Raw genomic sequence first — 20,733 nt, forward strand, 5'->3', positions numbered from 1 at the left:
CGTGTATTCGGAGATGTTCTCGGCTTGAAATACCTACCAGGTGACGCTATCAAAACAGTCTTGTAACATTGAGTCTGATTGGTTGGACCAGCAGTGGATAGTTTTCACTATGGCCGCTTCCTGCTTCAATTTCTGCCTGTAGTTAGGCAACAACAAGATGGAGGAAAGGTCGGACTTTCCAACCGGAGGCAGAGGAGTGCTTTGTGGAAGGGAGAGTGGCAGTGGTCGAGTATGCTTTCTCCCCATGTGCTCACTTCGATGAGTTGGCAGAAGTTCAGGTAAGATCTAGTCAGTGACGCTTGGTTAAAGTCTCCAGCGATGATGAAAGCAGCCTCTGGGTGTGTGGTTTCATGGATATTGGTGGTTTTGCAAAGTTATTTGAGAGCCAGGTTGGTATCAGCCTGTGGTGAGATGTACACAGCTGTAATAATAACCGACGTGAATTCTCCAGGCAGCCTGGAATGTCAACATAGCAGCATAAGGCACTCCAGATCCAGGGAGCAAAAGGATTTGAAGGTAAAACGGCAACATAGGTTCAATATCCAGTCACGACTCTGTGACAATGACACACGCAGCGTATGGAAAGGACTCACACCGTCACGGACTTCAAGAGGAAACGCAGCAGTACAGCCAACATTGTCGCCTCACTCCCGGACAAGCAAGATGTGTTTTACGCTCAATTAGAGGTTGCTAGTACTGACCCCCGAGGAGGGCCGATGACGATACCTGCACGTTGGCCATCTCTTAGCCTGAGGTGCACAGAACATTCCAACGTGTCAACAGCCACAGGGCAGCGGGGCCGGACGGCATCCCAGGCCGTGTCCTTAAATAGTGTGCTGAGCAGCTGACTGGTGTGTTTACGGACATATTTAATCTCTCCCTCTCCCAGTGTGTAGTACCCTCCTGTTTCAAATCGTCCATCATTGTACCTACGAAAATCAAGATAGCATGCCTGAACGATTGGCGCCCTGTCACACTCACCTCAATTATAAGCAAATGCTTTGAGAGGTTGATTAAAGACTACATCTGCAGCTTACTACCACTCACACTGGACCCCCCACAATCGCCTACTGACAGGACTGGTCTTCCAATGATGCCATAGCACTACACCCCATCCTCACTCACCTGGAGAAGAGGGATACATACGTTAGAATGCTGCTCCTGGACTAACGTTCAGCATTCAACACCGTAATTCCCTCCAGACTTGACAGGAACCTTAGAGACCTCGGCCTGCACCCCAACTTGTGCAGCTGGATCGCCGGCAGGTGGTAAGGATGGGCTCCCTCACCTCTGACCCTCAACACAAGTGCCCCCCATGGTTGTGTGGATCATAGGAGGAATGGAGACAGGCTCGGCCCAATCAACATCAACGCATCTGCAGTTGAGAGGGTGAGTAGTTTCAAGTTCCTCGGTATACACATCACCGAACATCGCACCTGGACTGTACACGCTGGCTTTGTGGCAAAAAAAAGCACGGCAGCATCTCTTCCAACTCAGGTGACTGGAGAAGTTTGGCATGGGCCCCTAAATCCTCAAGACCTTCTACTGGGGCACCATTAAGAGCATACTGACTGGCTATATCACCGCCAGGTACAGGAACTGCACCAACCTTGATCACTGGGCACTGCAGAGAGTGATACGGACAGCCCAGCACATCTGTGGATATCAACTTCCCTCCACTGAGGACATTTATAGAAGCAGGTGCAGAAAGAAAGCCTGAAAGGTCATCAGGGACACCAGTCACCCCAACCATAAACTGTTTTAGCTGCTGCTGACTGGCAAACGCTACCGCAACAGTAAAGCCAGGGCCAACGGAATACTAGATAGCTTCTTTCTGCAAGCCATGAGAGTTTTAAATTCACATGTCTGTACATTGCAACAGAGTCATACCGCAATGATTTTTACTCCCTCACATTGTAGGATGGATGTAAGATATAAATAAATTTTAATTCTGATTCTAATTCAATCCTGCTCACCCGACCTGGAACATCCAGCAGTCAAGTGTTGGGAATTTCATCCAGGCCAACTTGAAAAGTCTCTGAACAGCTCCCACTAACATATCACCTATGGAACCAGAGGAGCCAACACACTGTGACTGGAACACAGTTATACCACTATTAAGAACACTTGCTATGCCATTCCACGCTCACACTTCGGATTGTTCAATCACCTGGCTGTATTTCTATTCCCAAAGTATAGGCAGAGACTAAAGACCGAGGACCAGTGGTGAGGAACAAGTTGGTATGATCAGGGGAGATGGATGCCCTTATCTGCTTTGAATCAGTAGACTGGGCAATATTCAGAACCAGAATCAGTATCAAAATCAGGTTTAATATCATCGGTATATGTTGTGAAATTTGTTAACTTTATGGCAGTAGTACAATGAAATCCATGATAAATAAATATAGTGAGAAAAAAACTGAATTACATTAAGAATATATGTCTATAAAATAGTTCAGTTAAAGTAAGTAGTGCAAAAAAATAATATCGTAGTGATGATGTAGTGTTCATGGGGCCAATGTCCATTTAGAAATCAGATGGCAGAGGAAAAGAAGCAGTTCCTGAATCACTGAGTGTGAGCCTTCAGGCTTCTGTGCCTCCTTCCTGATGGTAACAATGAGAAGAGGGCATGTCCTAGGTGGTGGAGAACCTTAATAATGGACGCTGCCTTCCTAAGGCACTGCTCCTTGAAGATGTCTTGGATACTATGGTTGCTAGTACCAATGATGGAGCTGACTACTTTTACAAGTTTCTGCAACTTATTTTGATCTTGCGCAGTAGCTCTCGCACCTACACCAGTGAATGATGCAGCCAGTCAGAATGCTCTCCACAGTAATTTGTAGAAGCTTTTTGAGTGCTTTAGTTGACAGACCAAATGTTAGTAAAACCAAAGAGCTGATTGTGGACTTCAGAAAGGGTAAGACAAGGGAGGACAAACCAGTCCTTACAGAGAGATCAGAAGTGGAAAGAGCGAGCAATTTCATGTCCCTGGATATCAATAATTGGAGCAAGCAACCTATTTAACCCTAGCCTAATCACAGAACAATTTTCAATGACCAATTAGCCTACTCATTGGTACATCTTTGGAATGTAGGAAGAAACCAGAGCACTCAAGGAAACTCATATGAGGAGAAATGTACAAACTCCTTACACAGGACGCCAGAATTGAATTCCAAACCCCAACGTCCTGAGCTGTAACAGCGTTGTGCTAACCGCAACAATGTGCCTATGGGCACATTGGAGCAAGTTACTGAGTGAAGCTTATTCTTGTTTCCTTCAAATCCACTTTTGAAGTTTCTACAAATTTGGCTAATTTGCGCTGAGTGTCTGAATCCTGCTTATCTACTCTATATAAATAGGAAGTAATTGTTCTAAACAGAACTCATATGTTAGACCACTCACTACTTCCCTTGCTCTGTCCCAGCGTTTTTGTTCTGATGGGAAGCAATTGGGCAAAACCACAAAATGTCAGGCATAATATCAGACAACACTCCTCTTATAAGCACAGATAGTTCTGGAATCTGAAACTTCCTATAAAAAGTTGTTGAGGTTAGATCAATCGAAAGTGCCAAGAGTTACATCGTTAGATCTTTGTTGAGCAAATGTATCATGGGTTACTGAAAGAAGAAGTGAGATGGGGTTGAATTATATACCAGTCCTGTTTTAACTATGAGGAACATGTTTTATAGGCTTAATTGTATACTACTATTTCTATCATCTGCTTGCTGGTTTCTGTTCATTACTGAGTTTGTGTGCAATGCCTAAAGCTTTGAGTTTAATTAATAACCTTTGTGTGTAATTTTCTTAAAATCACCTGAAAATTGTGGTGAACCACATTTAGCTTTTAAATTCCCTAAGTATGGTGATTCAGGCTTTGATACATTTGTTTGCATATTAGATTTAGGAAAGAATTCTGATTTTTGAACCAGCTTAACAGGCTGAATTTCTGTCAAGTTAACATAAAAAAGTGAAATCTTGCAAAGTGCCTTCAGAATATCTAGAGGAGCCTTCAGCAAGAATACACAATTTAAGGCAATTCAGACTGAGAGTTGATGAAAAGCTCGGACGTGTTACTGTAATATTAGTGTTCCTCAAAATTTGAATAGAAATCAATAAAGTTCAATATTCAAAGTACATCAAAGTATGTACACATTAAAGTATGAATGCTTATCAAAGTACGTATACATTATACAACCCTGAGATTCATCTCCTTATAGGCAACACAAAACAAAGGAACCCAAAAGGAGCCATAAAAAAAGACCGTCAAACACCCAATGTGTAGAGAAAAAAACCCACAAATCTTGCAAACAATAAAAGTAAGCAAATAATCTAAGTGAATCCACAGACACGAAGCCCAGAGCAGGCCTCAGCCACAGCCTCAGTTCAGCGCAGAGCCGAGTAAATGTTGCAGAGCAGTGAGCAGAGGTGGCTCAGCACGCATGTCTCGTCCTGACACCCTGCCTTTTCAATCCCTCTGACCCGGTGTTTAGATCATCCAAATATTGGGTCATCCTTTGTCGTAGGACCCGGATGCTGCTGCTTTGATACGCTCTGGGGCTAAACCCTGCTGCCACGTTTCAGCCCGTACCTGACCTTTCCAAATCAGCCTGGCACTTAGATCAATCAAACATCATTCTCGGTTTAGGCGGACGGGCCTCAAACCTGCCTCTCCTCCGCTCCGCTCACCCCAACTTTGCCTCGAATATGCCCTGACTTCACTTCACCTTCACCTTGCACCAGCACGTTTTGATCCTAGACTCGGTCCCTCACCTTCACTCAGCTGTCCTTTATTTGTGGTGATTGTCTGCCATAAGTTCTAACAGAAAAAATGTCATTAATGAAGTATTTAGTCGTATTCTTTGTTTTGTTTGCCACCAGTAAGTAGTTCTGGACTTCAGCAGCGCCACCTAAAATGGATGGAAGCAACTCTCCATCATTGGAATTTTTAGCAGTTAGTAGGTATCTATGTGACTGTGTCTGGTACACTTTGGTTGATCCTTTCAATGACTTTGTTTTTTGGACAGAAGTAAACTAGCAATTGTATTTTTGTCTGTGAATCTTTATACTATATACTTTATTGCCGCCAAACAATTGGGACTAGAACGTACAATCATCACAGCGATATTTGATTCTGTGCTTCACACTCCCTGGATTACAAATATTAAATATTAAAAATATTTAAAATAGTTAAAATTAGTAAATATTAAAAAGTTAAATTATAAATCATAAACAGATAATAGAAAAATGGGAAGTAAGTAAGTAATCTATAACACATTCTACAAATTATATGTGCTACACTCTCCATGGCTTTACTCTAACTTCTGATTTATGATCATCTCTGACTCTTCCTACTGAAGATTATGTGAGGCATAGATAGAATAGAGAGATAATATTTTTCCCCCCGGGGTGAAATGCCCAGTACCAGAGGCCATACATTTAAGGTGAGAGAAAGTAATTTCAAAGGAGAAGTGAGGGGCAAGTTTTTTTTTACACAGAGAGTGGTGGATGGCTGGAATGCGCTGCCTGGGTGGTGGGAGAGGCAGAAATATTGGGGACTTAGGAAATGTTTAGATAGACACAAGAATGTGAGGGAATTGGAAGGATATGGACATTGTGAAGGCAGAAGATAGCAGTTTAGTTAACCACTTAATTAGTTTGGCACAACATTGTGGGTCAAAGAACCTGTTTCTGTGCTATATTGTTCTATGCTCTCACTCTCCATAGTGTGTTTATCACACAGTTTCTTATTGTTTCTGTATCTTTGATGTTGTTTTTGTGTCAATCGAATTCAATTTCTATACACCTCGCTTATTTTCTCAAAAAGCCACAATAGAAGAATTCACCCTTTTCTTGGTACACTGAACTTCTGCTACATATAGCAGTTATACTCACGCCCATGTCCACAAAAAACTCGCAGGTAATAAAAGTAACACTCTACCGACCCGGGTAGTTCCTGTCACAGCCTCGATACAGAGCTGGGAGTTGCCACATCATTATATACCGGGATGCGAGCTCGTGCTCAAAAAACCTTTATTTGATGGCAGGATAGGTTGTAAAATGGAAACTGCCAGGGAGTGAGGTAGCAGCACATTATGATATGTCTGAGTCCAGTCTTCATGAATCAATGAACTCACTAGATCAACTCTCATGTTGTGAATAGCTCTGAGCTACTGTAATCTGCAGACCAATCAATGGTCCAATGGAATAAAAAAGACTGCATTCACCAAAATGATTTTTTTAAATTCTTGATTATTGAAAGCTCAGGCTAGGATATTCCATGTGCAAGGTGTTGTTGTGACAGTGCAGAGTCCTGAAAGCCCGTACAATGCACTCCTTTTTTAGTGAATTAATAAAGGTCAGAGGTTTGCCCCAAAAGCTCCAATTTCTGCCAGCTGTGGAGGAAATGTGCTGTGTGACCTTGACATCATTAACAGTGGAACCGACTCTAGCAAACGCTAAGCTGAATCTAGAAATGCACAGACTGATTTCCTAATATTTACTCATTGGTCCAGAAATTATTGCTTGCATGATTTTGAGTGCAGAATGGTTTTGAGCATAACAATGTGTGCAAATGGATTCAATTTCTAGGCGAATACTTTTTTATTGGAAGTCTGTCTGATGCGAATTTTTGTCCAATCAACCCCAACTTTAACTTACAAATTGCAGAGCAGCATTGTTGTAACATACTGTATGTTAATTGAATTTAGATGAACTGGTGCAAGGTTCATATCTAAGTTAATCAAAATGTAAATCTGCAAAGTTCCCTTTTATTCATGAATATTCTACTCATAATTAAAAGTAAGATAGAGATAATGTTCTATTATAAATTGTCTCCTTTTTCATTCTGGCTTGTATTTTGTACCTAGTCATATTATTTCAATTTTAATTTCTATTCTAAATGAACTTTGCAATTTAATTTTTTTTTTGCTAGGATCTGTCTCCTGCTCATTCTTTGTAATACTGGAAATGAGTTAGTGGAGAGCTAATCTTTTTCATTTTTTATTTTATTGAGATACAGCGTGGAATAGGCCTTTCTGGCTCTTCAAACCATGCTTCCCACCAGTCCCCAATTTAATCCTAGCCTAATCACGGGACAAATTACAATGACCAATCAACCTACCAACTGGTATGTCTTTGGACTGTGGGAGGAAACTGGAGCACCCGGAGGAAACCCACGTGGTCATAGGAGAACGTACAAACTCCTTACAGGCAGAGGCGGGAATTGAACACGGTACGCCTGTACTGGAATTGCATAGAAGTGATCAAGTTGGAGCAAAATAGTAAGGAAGTAGAATATGCAGTGATCTCAGGTGCAGACGCAGAAGAGCCAGGTGATCTCATCTATATTGATCATTTCTATCTGAGAGATGAAATGGTGCTAATGGTAACCGAGAAATATGGATAATGAAGGATAGGGGTTAGTGAGGTGAATAGGACCATGGATTGATTTTCCTTTCCTGTAAGCAGTCCTGATATAATAGAAGGATTCAGCTGAGAATAGTCATCCATGGAGCAGGTCAACTGTTAGTCATTTATACATAGCTAACTTTTAGTATCATAAAATGTTCACTAAGTCTCATGACAGAAATGAGAGGAAATATAAAAGCAAGAAGGACTGGGCACTGAGTGACCTCAGAGAATTCAGGGAAGATGTTCAAGAGGTTGCTTTAAAAGTTGTTTTTTGATAAGGTTTTTGGAAGTGGAGCGCTACGAGCCAGGTGTGCCCAAGCGTGTTGCAGTAGACCAAAGGGTCAAGATGTGACTTGCAGTGGAGAAACAGCAGGGGTGGAGTACTGAGGGTGATTTGTTGAAATCTAAGGGAAAGGTGAGAAAGATGTTCAGCAGGCCAGCAGCAGCGGAGGTGTCAGTGGAGCAGGACCAGAAAGCAAAAAAAAACCCACAGAAAATACACCCTGAAGAAGAATAAAATAAAGGATCTATATTGATAAAAATATTTGCTTCAGGAATCAGGGATAGATGCTACATTAGTAAGATTATTAATGTGTGTGATTATTAAGCATTTCTGTTTTTGTAATACAAATGCTGTCATGAAAAGATAAAATGACTTGCTGCAGATTAGAACTTTAGTCATATGAAATAGAATGATAGAGCACATCTGATGCACTGCGCCAAATAAGCCTCCACTATTTTTCATTTTTAACTGTAGAATCTATTTTACACATCCATTTCTTCTATTTAATCATACATATAAACTTATCTTGCCACAGTCCATTTGCTGAAAGCAGAACCTGGTTCAAATTATTCTATACATTTTTCTTTTGTGTCATTCTTGCCTCGGGCTTTTTTTGTAGGTTAGGCTTTCCTGATGGCTATCGTAGCCCTGGCATAAATAATGTACAGCTTACCATTCACGTTGAATCCATCTTTCCTTCAAAAACATCAATAAGCCAAAACAAATCTGCAATACAGTTATTAAACTTATTTGCCTAATTACATGCTCAAGTTACAATTGTTACATATAGCTTGAAACTGAGGCATCCCAAACCACAGATCTTTGTTCTCCTCTGTGTGAAGTCCTTTTTTCAGCTGCTATAATTTTAAAGTTAAGTGGTTGAAGCAAGCCATCTGGAATATTAACCATAACAGCAATTAAAAATTGCTAAGCTTTTAAGACCATTGGAAACTTTGACCCTTCTTTATAATTAACCTGGACAAACTCATCAAAAGCACAACTAATCAAAGATACAAACCAAAAGAGGAGCATCTTATTCATGCTTTATTAACTGCACTTTGTTTCAAATACTGCATTATGCTACTCATAAACCTGGTATTCTTCAACTTAAAGCAATCATTTTCTTTGTGTTACATAACTTCCTGGATGGTTATAAGAGCCTTTCGAAAGGAGGGATGTTGATGCAATGATTATACTGGTTAAAAATACACACATTTTAATTGGGTGCCAGATGGTTTTGCCTGAACTTATGGACCCAGCTGTACCACTGAACACAGACTTTCAAGAGCATCACTGATTACTGAATGACTCTCAAGGAGCTGCCAGAGGAACAAGGCTGTGGTCTAAACAATACAGCATGCAGAGGAAATTAACTGAGATATTTAGCTATTCAATAATTAAACATTGGGGTGTCTATAAGAATTCAAATAGTAAAAGTCAACCCAATACATGGACAAGTCACGAATATTTACTGTATAGTTTCTTGGGTTGCTTGATCATTAAGTAATTAAAAGCAGCTTGAATTAAGCTTAAGGGTTTTCCTCTCCTGTATGTGAAAATTGGGACACAAAATCTGTGAAATGAACCTTTCAGGCTTAATTCTCAGTTTTTTTTTCAATTCAAGTTTTATATTTATTCACTAGGCATTAGACGTGAAATTCTTTTCAATGTTCCAGTTTTATCTCTCTCATTTACACTCTTATTTTAATGATTGCAAAGTGTCTGAACTGGTTATAGATAGTAGCTACTAATATTTCTATTACACTAGATCAGATGTCAGTAGCCACACTAATAACCCTTGATGGCTACTGGATGTTCTTCATCGGTAGCACCCCCTCCCAATTTTCACTGTTACTCTGCAGTGAAATGAAGTACGCAAGACCAGTCTGAATCAAAAATCAAAAAGGCTTCATATCAAATCAATTGATCTGATTGCAGGGGCTTGCTGTCTATTGCAATCTCTACAGATGGGTCAATAGAAATTAATTAGAATTATTTAATGGTGTACATTACTTATGGGAAAGAAGAACCTGGAGTATGATCTGGAAAGACCAAAGAAAGCACAGAAAATTTATATCCTGGTAGTATTTAAACTGTTCCATCTGTTTCCATTATTTGGAAGTAATGCAGCGTGAAATGTTTGTTGAGAAGGTAACATGCTTCAATGCTGACACTGTAATATAATGCAGCTTGGGCTATGTGTTAGTTGGCATGAAGTAAGTTGATGTGCAATAACTACCCTTGTTTTAAGGAGAAACATGCAGGAAAAACTTGAAAAAATTTGTCAGCAAAGTTAAAAAGGAAAAATTAAAAAGAAGGAATGATGGCTGAGAACTTCGGATAAATAACTATTGTTCTTTATTTGTAGCAGTAGGCATTTAGAAATAATTCACTTCCTCTGCATCTGCCCCTTCCAGAATAAAACAAATCTGTGACCACTTCCAAGATGAATGGTACCACTGCAGAAACCGGGCATCTCTGATCTCAAATTAGCCTAGTACATCTATCGTAGGGATGGGAGGAATCAACAGCTTGGAAAAACATAGCTAAAAAAGTAAAAGAGAAAGAACATGCAGGAGGGGCTACTGAAGAACAGTTAGATATTGGCAGGTATAATTTTATGAGCATCTGAGATTCATGGTTAAAGTAAGTTCACAGCTAGCAGCTAAACATCGAAGGATACTCATCCTGTTGAAAAGGCAAGCAGGTGGGCAAAATGAGTTGGGTGGCTCTATTGGTAAAAAATGAAATCGTTTCCTTTGAAAGAAGTATCATAGGATTAGAAGATGTAGAACCCTTGTGGGCAGTGTTAAGACACTACAAGAGTAAAAAGATTCTGATGGGATTAAATATGCAGACCTCTGATTAGTATCCAGAATGTGGGTTTCAACTGGAAACGAGAGAAAGAAAAGGTGCGTAAAAAGGGCAAAGTTGTGATGATAATGGGGGATTTCAATACAAAGAGTGATTGGGAAAATTATGTTAGCACTGATCCTAAGAGAAGGAATTTGTAGAATCCCTACCTCAGGGCTTGTTCTTGTGCTTGAGCCCATGAGAGAAAAGACAATTCTGGATTTGGTGTTGTACAATGAACCAGACATAATTAGGGAGCTTAAGGTAAAGGAACCTGCAGGAGTTGGTCATCATGATGTGATAGTATTCACCCTGCAGTTTGAGAGAGAGAGGGAGCGAGCTAAAACTGGATATATCAGTATCACAGCTCCATAAAGGTAATTATAGAGCGATGAGAGAGGAACCAGCCAAAGTTGATTGGAGGGGACATTAGCAGGGATGAATCAGTATCAGAGACAGAATCAGGTTTAATATCACCTGCATAGCGTATCTCGTGAAATTTGTAGTGCAAAAAGAGAGTTAAAAATAGTGAGAGTGTGTTCATGGGTTCACTGTCCATTCAGAAATCTGATGACAAAGGGAAAGAAGCTATTCCTGAAACTTATGGACCCAGCGGTACCACTGAACATAGACTTTCAAGAGTTTCATTGGTTACTGGATGACTCTGAAGGAGCTGCCAGAGAACAATAAAGCTGACATCTAAACAATCCAGCATGAAGAGGAAATTAGTAGAGATATTTAGCTGTTCTATAATTAAACATTTAGGTGTCTATAAGATTTCAAATAGTAAAAGTTAATACAATATATGGACAGAATAGAAGGACATCACTTTAGAACAGAGATGAGGAGGTACTTGTTTATTCATTTGGCTGCTTTTTGCTTCCTAGAATGTTATAATTCTTAATAATTTCTTTAGGCAGAGGGTGGTGACTCTGTGGAATTCATTGCCACGGACAACTGTGGGTACCAAGTTATTAGGTATATTTAAAGCAGAGGTGATAAGTTCTTGATTGTAGTTGTGTCAAAGGTTAAGGGAAGAAGGCAGGAGAACAGGGTTGAGAGGGAAAATAAATAGTGATGATCAAATGGCAGAGCAGACTGAATGGACCAAATAGCTTAAATTCGCCCCTATTTCTTATGGATGTATGGTCATCTGACACAAATTAAATATCGGATGCTTATCAAGTGTTGATATTCCTTTTCTGAAGTACTGTTAGAGAAATGCATGATGTTCAGTACAGGGTCCCTCACTGGGCACTTCCTGCACAACCTGGTTTTAGTAATACCAATGTGAGGTGAGACCACACGTGGGCAAGTTCCATTACTTACATCCTCTGCCTTGCAGTCACACTTCCATTTTATCACTGCCCACCCTACCATTACTCAGAAAATCCCAAATGTTTCCCATGCATCCCCACCCCAACCCTCTCGCCTCAGTCAGTCTCTCACTAACTGTCACCTTCTCATTTGAAGTGGCTGCAATCGAATATCAAGACCTGCTCCACTCGAAACCCATCCTAACCAACTCTCTGACCATGCCCACATACCAACCCTGACTCAGTGTTCCTGGCCTGGCTTTCATTCTCTTTCATTTCTACTGTTCAGTAATTATATAAACACATACAATTAAGTTCAAACAACAGGAATTCTGCAGATGCTGGAAATTCAAGCAACACACATCAAAGTTGCTGGTGAACGCAGCAGGCCAGGCAGCACCTGTAGGAATTAAATCACAACAGAATACCACTAACAGAAAATGCCTTGCCTGACAATTTGAATGATGCAATGAAAAATGATTTTAAAGCTCTATATTCAGTTCGAGAAGTGTACTCACCCTACTTGAACCTCTTTTTGGGTGGTCATCATCATCATTATGTAGATCAATTTTCCTAGTGATGGACAGCCAAAGAACTCAAAGACTGTCATTGCTTAATATTCCATAGGCTGAATTTATCCTGCTGTAGGTGCTAATATACCATTAACATTTTACAAAACTACATTTTAAATCATATTGATCCATGCTCATTCTATGTATGTAAGAGCATGTCTATCATTTTAACAAGTATCTATTTTAACTCCAGGTCCAAAGAGAACCTTTAAAATCTCTGGTTCTATGTGGTTAGAAAATCAAATCTTTCTTTTCTGACAGTACATTGATTCTTAATGGCTGTGACATAAAATATAATATTGTTTAAAATGATGTATTTAAAATTGTATTAGTTTCCATTTAGACTGTGTGTAAGAGTTACAGATGAATACTGGCATCAGAGTATTATTTTAAATAAACTTGACAGGCCACATAGAAGCCAGTGTTATGTATGGTACTGGTGCCAGTTTAGTTGGCTTACATAAAACCAAATGAAAGTCTCTTACTGTTGTAAGGCATTACATTCCATCCCTAGAGGCCAGAGACTATAAACAGAGCTTCCCGTTTGGAAACTTTTAATTAAATAACTACAGAGTACTACACATGAAGGCTAGAGCTTTCTCAAGAGGGGAATTCACTAATGCACAGAGAGGTCTGCAGAAAAATTCCCATTTTGCATAGACTCTTTGATAATGTGAATGTTCAATATGCCATCATATTCTCTATAAAATACACAGTAAGCATTTAAAATAACTTGTTTTAAATCATTGACATTTGGGCAGAAATAGAGTATTAAACATCCCCACATTCAATAATCAAAATTCATCCATCTTACGAAGACTTATCTGCTGGTTTACCCAATGATCTGTTTGATCTCAGGTAAAACAAAAGCTTATGCTTAAATAAAATTCTGACTTTTGAAGAAATGATTTATTTTCATTGAAACTGTTGGCAGACAGCCAAGAACATTGTAATTGTTCTACCAATTATCTGTAATTAAAACAGTACTTTAATTAAAAAAAAAGAAATACATTATCAGTGGAGGAGTATTCTTGGCATGACTCAAAGGCTGCCAGATGTGTCCTGGTTAAGCAGACTAACTGAAAATCCATCTGTTACCTGACCCTTTGTCTCCAACATGAATGACGTGGAACACTCATTACTGTTGTTTTTGTCAGTCTCCATCTTCACTTAAAGTAAATGAAATCAATAATAATGTATTTATTCAAGACAGTTCAAAACAGCATTATCAAACAGAATTCCACCCTGAGCTTTATAAGAAGATACGAGAGCAGGTGATCAAAATCTTGACCAAAGTAGGGTTTTAGGAGTGGTTCAAAATTGGGAGATCGAGAGAGAAAGATGACAGAGGAATTTCAGTTTTTTGAGTCCTGCAAGAACTAGATTATGGAATGATTAAGAGGCTATAATTGGAATAATAGATTTTTGGAGGTTGTCATGCTAGAGAGAATGACAGAGATAGGAAAGGGCAATGGATTTGAGATTATTCGTCTTGAAGTGTTGCTTACTTTGGAACCAATATATGACAGCAAACCTAACAGGTGATAAAAGAATGTGATTTGGACAAGTGAAGATGTCTGGTGGTTTTTCCTAACGTCAGGTTTATGCTCAGTAGAACTGCTGAGGTCAACCAGGAACACATTGGAATAGCCAAGTCTGGAAAATAGAAGTTTCGGCATCAAAAGAGCTGAATTGGGAGAATAGGAATAGTAAGACAAAGTAACAGAAGTTGAAATAAATCACTGGAGGATGTACTTTTTTTCAGTCGAAAATTCAGAATAGTTGGAGAGTCAGTTCTGATATGATTAGCTGTATTAGTTGGAAAGGGTGAAGTCCATAAGTTGGAGAGGTTGCATGATGTCTAACTTAAATGGAAGGACCTTATCATTTAGAGAACCATAATGGCACAAGGCACTTTATTTCATTGAGTGTATCTGTTGATTATTATTATAGGTGGAGCAGAATATGTGTTTTAGTTCGATAATCTCTATTGACAGTCTGTGTTTTTTTCAAACCAGATTGTTGTATTAGAATGGCCCCTTGAGTTTGAGTTTGACTGAAAGCAACTGTTGGAAGCTCACTTTCAGTTGACTGGGCTAATCTTGTCGGAGAAGTTGCATTCACTGCAGGGAATGTATAAACTGAAGGATTGAATTAACTGGAGAATCTGCATTAGTTCCATGGTGCTGTCAATTTACAGGACCTGTTTTCTGAAGGTAGTCTGTTGGAATTAAGTAAGAGTTAGGACCATTGCAACTAGTGTTTGGCAAACAATAAATGGAACATTTGAGTCCAGAAAAGAACACATAACCAAAGCATCCCAAAGAGTAAACTATGGTATTTCCTTCAGCAACTGATGGAGCTCCTTCTCATCAAAAAAATCTCACAGGTCCCTCCCAGATTATGCAAAGTACCAGGACTATGGATGGATGCAGGTAGGACTGAAGAGGTGGATTATGTGTACATCGTAAAGAATGAACAGAAATTCTGTAAGTTCATAATTCAGCAAGTCAGTTTGGAAACTGTGAAAGAACCTATTTTGCTTGTGGTCCGAGAGTCAGATAGTTGACAAAACAAAACAAATTAGCAAGGCCAAGTGGGAGAACCTGTTTCTGAACCATGGAAATTCCGATCACCAAATCGTTAGGTTTGGGAACAAGGGAAGAGATGGCAGAAAGACCTTTTTCAAATTTCCAACTCTCCTCATGCCTGCAATTTTCTTATTGCACATGGATCTTATGACACCACCCAAAGGCAATGATCAATGAAAAACACTCGTTCATAATACCTCTGTGTTTTGCCATTTGGGTTAGTCATGTTCTTCTAAATTCCTTCCATATAATACAAGAAACAGGTTCTGCATGTTTTGTGCCCCACTATGTTTTTCCTGGTTGTAGAAGTTGTACCTTTTGCAATTTACCATTGCTGTTGACTTCAGATCATCACTTGAAGATGAAGATCATGCTACACACACATTACAAATTACAGGGTTAATGAAGAACTATGTTGGAAGGATATAAGGAATCCAAGCAGCACTCTAAATGTGATGACTGCAAACGGGCTCTAGACCGATTCAATTACAATACGTGTTCTGCAACTTCAGTACATTGTAGAATATTGTCTAATTTCACAAATAAAGCATTTATGGTTAGTTAATGCAGAGAACAGCCCACGCATGGAAAGAACATGAGCTAACTGGTAGGACATCCATCCACCAGAGAGACTGCAAGGTATGAATTGTGGGACAGATGGAATAAAGTACTTCAGGTCCACCCCATGCCTGCGACAGAGAGACATCGGAGGAGTCTGTGTGTGAAGGCAGCGCGCAGTTTAACAGTGAGTCATCAATTTTGTCACTTTTGTGTGATCAGAAGACCCTGCAGGACATTGTGAATGTGGAATGCTACAAGTATGAGTCACTGATATATTGGTGGACAGCAAGGGAGCTGTGTGGCCTTGCTTGTAGTGAGGACCAGGCCTCAAACTGTGGTGTTGCTTGTTGACAGCTGCCCAGGAGAGGCATTGGGGTCAATGCATCTCGCCTGAGGTGGTGTGACGTGCTTCCAAGCTGGAGTCAGAGCTACCCCCAGTTTTCACTTGGCAGAAGGCAAGCTGTATTGTGTTCGACTGCAGACTACTGTAATATTCAAGGATTCAGGGCCTTGGACTATATATATTTTTGTGAAATTGTATTTTACTGATATCTTATATGAACTTACTATCTTATGTGCCATGTGTGCCCTTTGGTGTGTGCGACTGTCAATACGATTGGATCAGCATATAATTCACAATTTATTGTTGCACATTCTTTAGATGACAACTGTAGAAACTGAAACATATATAAATATTCCTGTGATTTTTATCTTTAATTCAGTTATTCAGCTCTGAAACCATGAATTAAAACAGAGGACTGAATTAGTATTGACCAGACCATTTGCTGATGTTCTTGTTGGGGTGCTGAATGTTACTGGAAATTTGACAGATGATATATTAATCAAAATTACAATTTGAAGTGGAAGCTCATTATGACTGTAACCTCGCAGCTATTATATAATAAACCTTGAGCACCTGTAAAGGAATACATTAGATATCTCATCCAATAAAAGTGTAAAGATCAAAATTAGAACTGATGATCATACTATAAAAAATAACATTTATACATACTCATTTATTTACCTCTCCTTTAATAAACAGGCTTCAAATTTGATATATATATATATATGTGTGTGTGTGTGTGTCTGTCTGTCTGTCTGTCTGTCTGTGACTGGCCTGCAGTATGTAGCATTACAAGAAGTAATTACTCATTTAGTGGCTGTTTCCCAACACAAAATTAATGCATTCTTCACTGACTACATGTGAAATGCATATCTATACATGACCATAGGTTTTGCAGATCCCATTGGTATCTCTAGCCCTTTCCCTTTTTCATCTCCAACTAATTAATGATTGATACATTGTATTTGGACTGTACAATGTAATCTAATCTGAAGGATCTAGGTCTCAGAAAAAAATGACACATAATTCCCAGGAAAGATTATGGTGAAATGATCTGATAACAACTTTAAACTACAAGGTACTACAGCTGAGAACAATCAGTGTATGCAAGATCTGGACAAAGGAAATACTGGCATCTTTCATATTTTCACACAACATAGGAGGAGGCTTTTCTACCAGCTGAGTCACTGCCAGCTCTCAGCGCAATCCCAGCAATCCTGTGCACCCACCTGCTTCCCTGCAATCCATTCTCTCCAGCAGGCACAACAACTTCTCCCAATTCTCCTACATCCGCCCTCAATAAGAGGAATTTACAATGCTGGCCAATAGAAGAAAACCAGAGCAAGTGGAGGAGACCTACAGGGTCACAGGCAGAAGATGCAAAGTCCACGCAGATAGGACTAGAGGTCAGAATCGAGCTTGGATCATTGGAGCTGTGATGTAGCTACACTACTCATCGTGTCACTCTGTCACCCATTGTCACCCATAACCTCCTTATTTCACTCTATCTCCACCATAATATACGCTGATACCCTCTGATACTGGGTCCAACTCTAATAAAATAGAACTGCATTGAATAGGACTTCAGTAGATTACCAACTTCTGATATAGAGACTTTGTGGGAAAGATCATCATTTCAAAGTGAGCTGAAGGGTCTCAGCTAAAAGCGTTGACTGTACTCTTTTCCGTAGTTGCTGCTTGGTCTGCTGTGTTCCTGCAGGACTTTGTGTCTGTTGCTTGGACTCCAGCATCTGCAGGTTTTCTCTTGTTTGTAACCAAAAGTTCTGAACTTTCTGTTTGAAGCTGAATCAAAGGCACCTGATTCCAGTCTGAGTTTCAAGAAATGTCTTGTAAAATCAAATTATGGAAACAAAATTCCGTGATCAAGAAAATTGATTATTTCCAGAATAAATCCTAAACATGCATGTTTAAACTGTGACTTTTAATTTCAATGCAGACTGAACACAGATTAGTTTGTGAAAATAAAACCTCAAGCTTGTTGTCATTCCCAATAATTAGCTGCACTTACTATGCATGCCAGCAGTTTCAAGTATAAAAATCCTGTCCAGGATTAAACCCTTATTGGGGTCTGTTCATTAGCTGCAGCTCATCTGGAATTATTTTGCAGTATATCTTACTACAAGAAAATGGCCACAGAGAATCTCAAAAGAATTAGATTATGTCACACTTTTCACCGACTCTGACGCTGTCATCTGTGTGGATGGGATGGAGATAAGAAGGAAATCCTCTGTGCCATGGGGCCAGGAGCAACTGGCCGGAGCTGATTACAGAACTTTTGTGATGTACCTTCAACACAAAGCTGTGCCCTGAGAAATTCTGCGACCTCACAACATATGCAAGTTGAAAGCTTTAATACATGAAATCAGGTCTCGAGAACTGTTGTCAGGTTCAAGACACCGAAAGACAAACAGAAACACAGAGCCACCAAGCAGAACTGTCACATCACACTAGCAACTTGCACTCGCATCCCCAAGCCAAAGTCAGAAGATCCAGGTGCTTTACTTAATAGAAAAAGATAGGCCCGCCTCTCCTCAGAGTTTAAACAAGCTAGAAGAGAGGGCTATGTTCGTGATTGCCATTGCTAAATCGATGGTTTTATTTATACTCAGCCGTGCTTGCTGGAGCATAAATAGAGAATGAGTTGAAAAGGAGCCCTTATGTAGTACTGAGAGAGAAGTTCTGCAGCCCAACTACCCAAGAATAAAAGAGTCACATAAGCTCCACTGACAAAGGCTGTAGACAACTTCTACATTCAGGATTGATAATCCTAATGATTTGTGCAGAGCTCCAGGTTCTGAAGGTTAGTCAAAAAAGCCAAGAGTTGTGGTGGCTATTACAACTCAAGCCTGCAAAACTCATAGCTCCACATGGCCATCAGCCTGATGGCATTCTGCTGAAACAAAAGTAGACAAAGTCGCTTTTGCTTGAGAAGAAAATATGAATTTCTTAATTATCATAAGCAAGAATCTGTGTCAAATCTGGCATAGGTTAGCTCAGTACATTCTTGGTGGCAGTAACAGATTTCTTGGGGTGAGCAGTCCAGCCACAGTTCCAAGTTTATAGCTCTCTCTGCAGAATTTTGCAAATTACTGTTCCCAGTGACATAGAAACCATTAACTTAGGGATTAATTGCCTTTTGAAGAGCTTAGTCAAGGACCATGGCTCTCTGAATACTTGCTGGGCATCGGATGAGCCCTTCCTCCCTTCCTCCCTTCCTCTCCTGGAGCCTGCTCCAGCTCCCTTACTTGTCCTGCACTCCAGCTTGTGCAGTATACCCTGACCCAAATGTAAAATGGCAGAGTGCTTTTATCTAAAAACTAAAAGGCATGTGCCAGTAACATTGGCTGTGGATCTATTATATTGTTTTAAAACCTATTTGGCCCTCAGAGAAGGAAACTTGCTAACTTAATCCAGTATGGTCTGACCATTGCCTGCCCTCTAAACTGCCCGAGTAAGCCATTCAATTTAAGTTAAGCTTGGACACAATGTGCCTGGCTTCTGATGCCAACAAATTTGTTCATGAATAAAATGCTATTGCTAAGCAATACTTCTAAGTGTTTCAAGGCTGTCAATGTAACTCAGAGATCTTTAACCACAGTTTTGTACACGGTGAATCCTCTTAAAACAACACATAGAGTAATTGCCTTGTCTAACTTAAGGAGAACTAGGTGTGCCGACAAGTCAATCATTACATTGTAACTAATTGGCTTTGAAGACACATTCAACTTGGCTTCAATGCTTATTTTTCAGCTTCAGTTGCTTAAAATTCACTCTGCTACAACATTTTCGGGACTTTTGGGAACCCCAGTCCCATATTGAATAAGAATTTTCCGTAATTGCTTCCCTTCAAATTACTGATCTAGACAACTGAGATTGCTCCCATTGATTTTTCTGTCATTAGATGAAATGATTATGAATAAATCTCAACCCATTTTAATTATTCAATTAGTTTTGATTTTTGTCACACTCAGTAACAAATTTTGTGAGCTAAGTCAGCCTGATTTAGGCTGATTTTGTGCCTAAATCCATAAGCTTCATGCCTTCTCCACACAAATAGCATAAAAACACCATTTCATGACTGCTAGGTGTGTGTACTGAAAATTAGTGTGGGGAGTCCAAATGAATTTCTAAATGGATGCAAGACTATAGAACATTTTAGCTCATGATTGAATACTGTTGGGCAAATGCAACCTCATACTTATAGAGGTAAAAGGGATAAGCACAATATTAAAACAGTACAGTTGAAGATGAATTTCTGACTGGAATGATAAGGGGCCACTAATATTTTAACACAAGGAGAAGTATGAATCGGATCTGGCCCTTATGCAAAACTAGGACACAAAGACAAAAATCAAAACAAAATTGTTTCACTGTTTCACAGCACTATCATCACTTGTTTTAATTACCAGAAAATTCACTGAAGCAAAAACAAGTTAATCCAATGACAAGTTGGTTGAAGATAGTTTCGAAACAAAACAAAATAGTTTCAATAGTTTCAATTTTGCTGCCATTGACTTTCCATCTGTCAGCACAAATGTTTCTCACACTATTTTCCCACATATCCCAGGTTTGGCATAATATTTATGGTACTAAACATAAACCTCAGATGACAGGTGTTTAAAGAAACCAGCCTCCATTTTATTTACCCAAGAGACTTTCCCTTCGAACTCAGATCGTGCAGTATGGTGAATGGGACTTCTCAAGAACATTAAATTGGCATATATTTAAACTTACATACAGCATGCTATGAACTGCCTAAAATTAACTCTCTAAAACTGTAGGA

At 39.5% G+C, this 20,733-nt stretch overlaps 1 long non-coding RNA gene across 1 annotated transcript in view; it reads left to right on the top strand.

Moving 5' to 3' along the window:
• Positions 1-20,733, top strand: part of LOC140187386 (uncharacterized) — a 92,339-nt gene that overhangs the window by 42,864 nt on the left and 28,742 nt on the right. The gene's annotated exons all lie outside the window — the stretch shown is intronic.

The sequence above is a fragment of the Mobula birostris genome, chromosome 24 (assembly GCF_030028105.1).
Source record: "Mobula birostris isolate sMobBir1 chromosome 24, sMobBir1.hap1, whole genome shotgun sequence".
Taxonomy (NCBI): Eukaryota; Metazoa; Chordata; class Chondrichthyes; order Myliobatiformes; family Myliobatidae; genus Mobula; species Mobula birostris.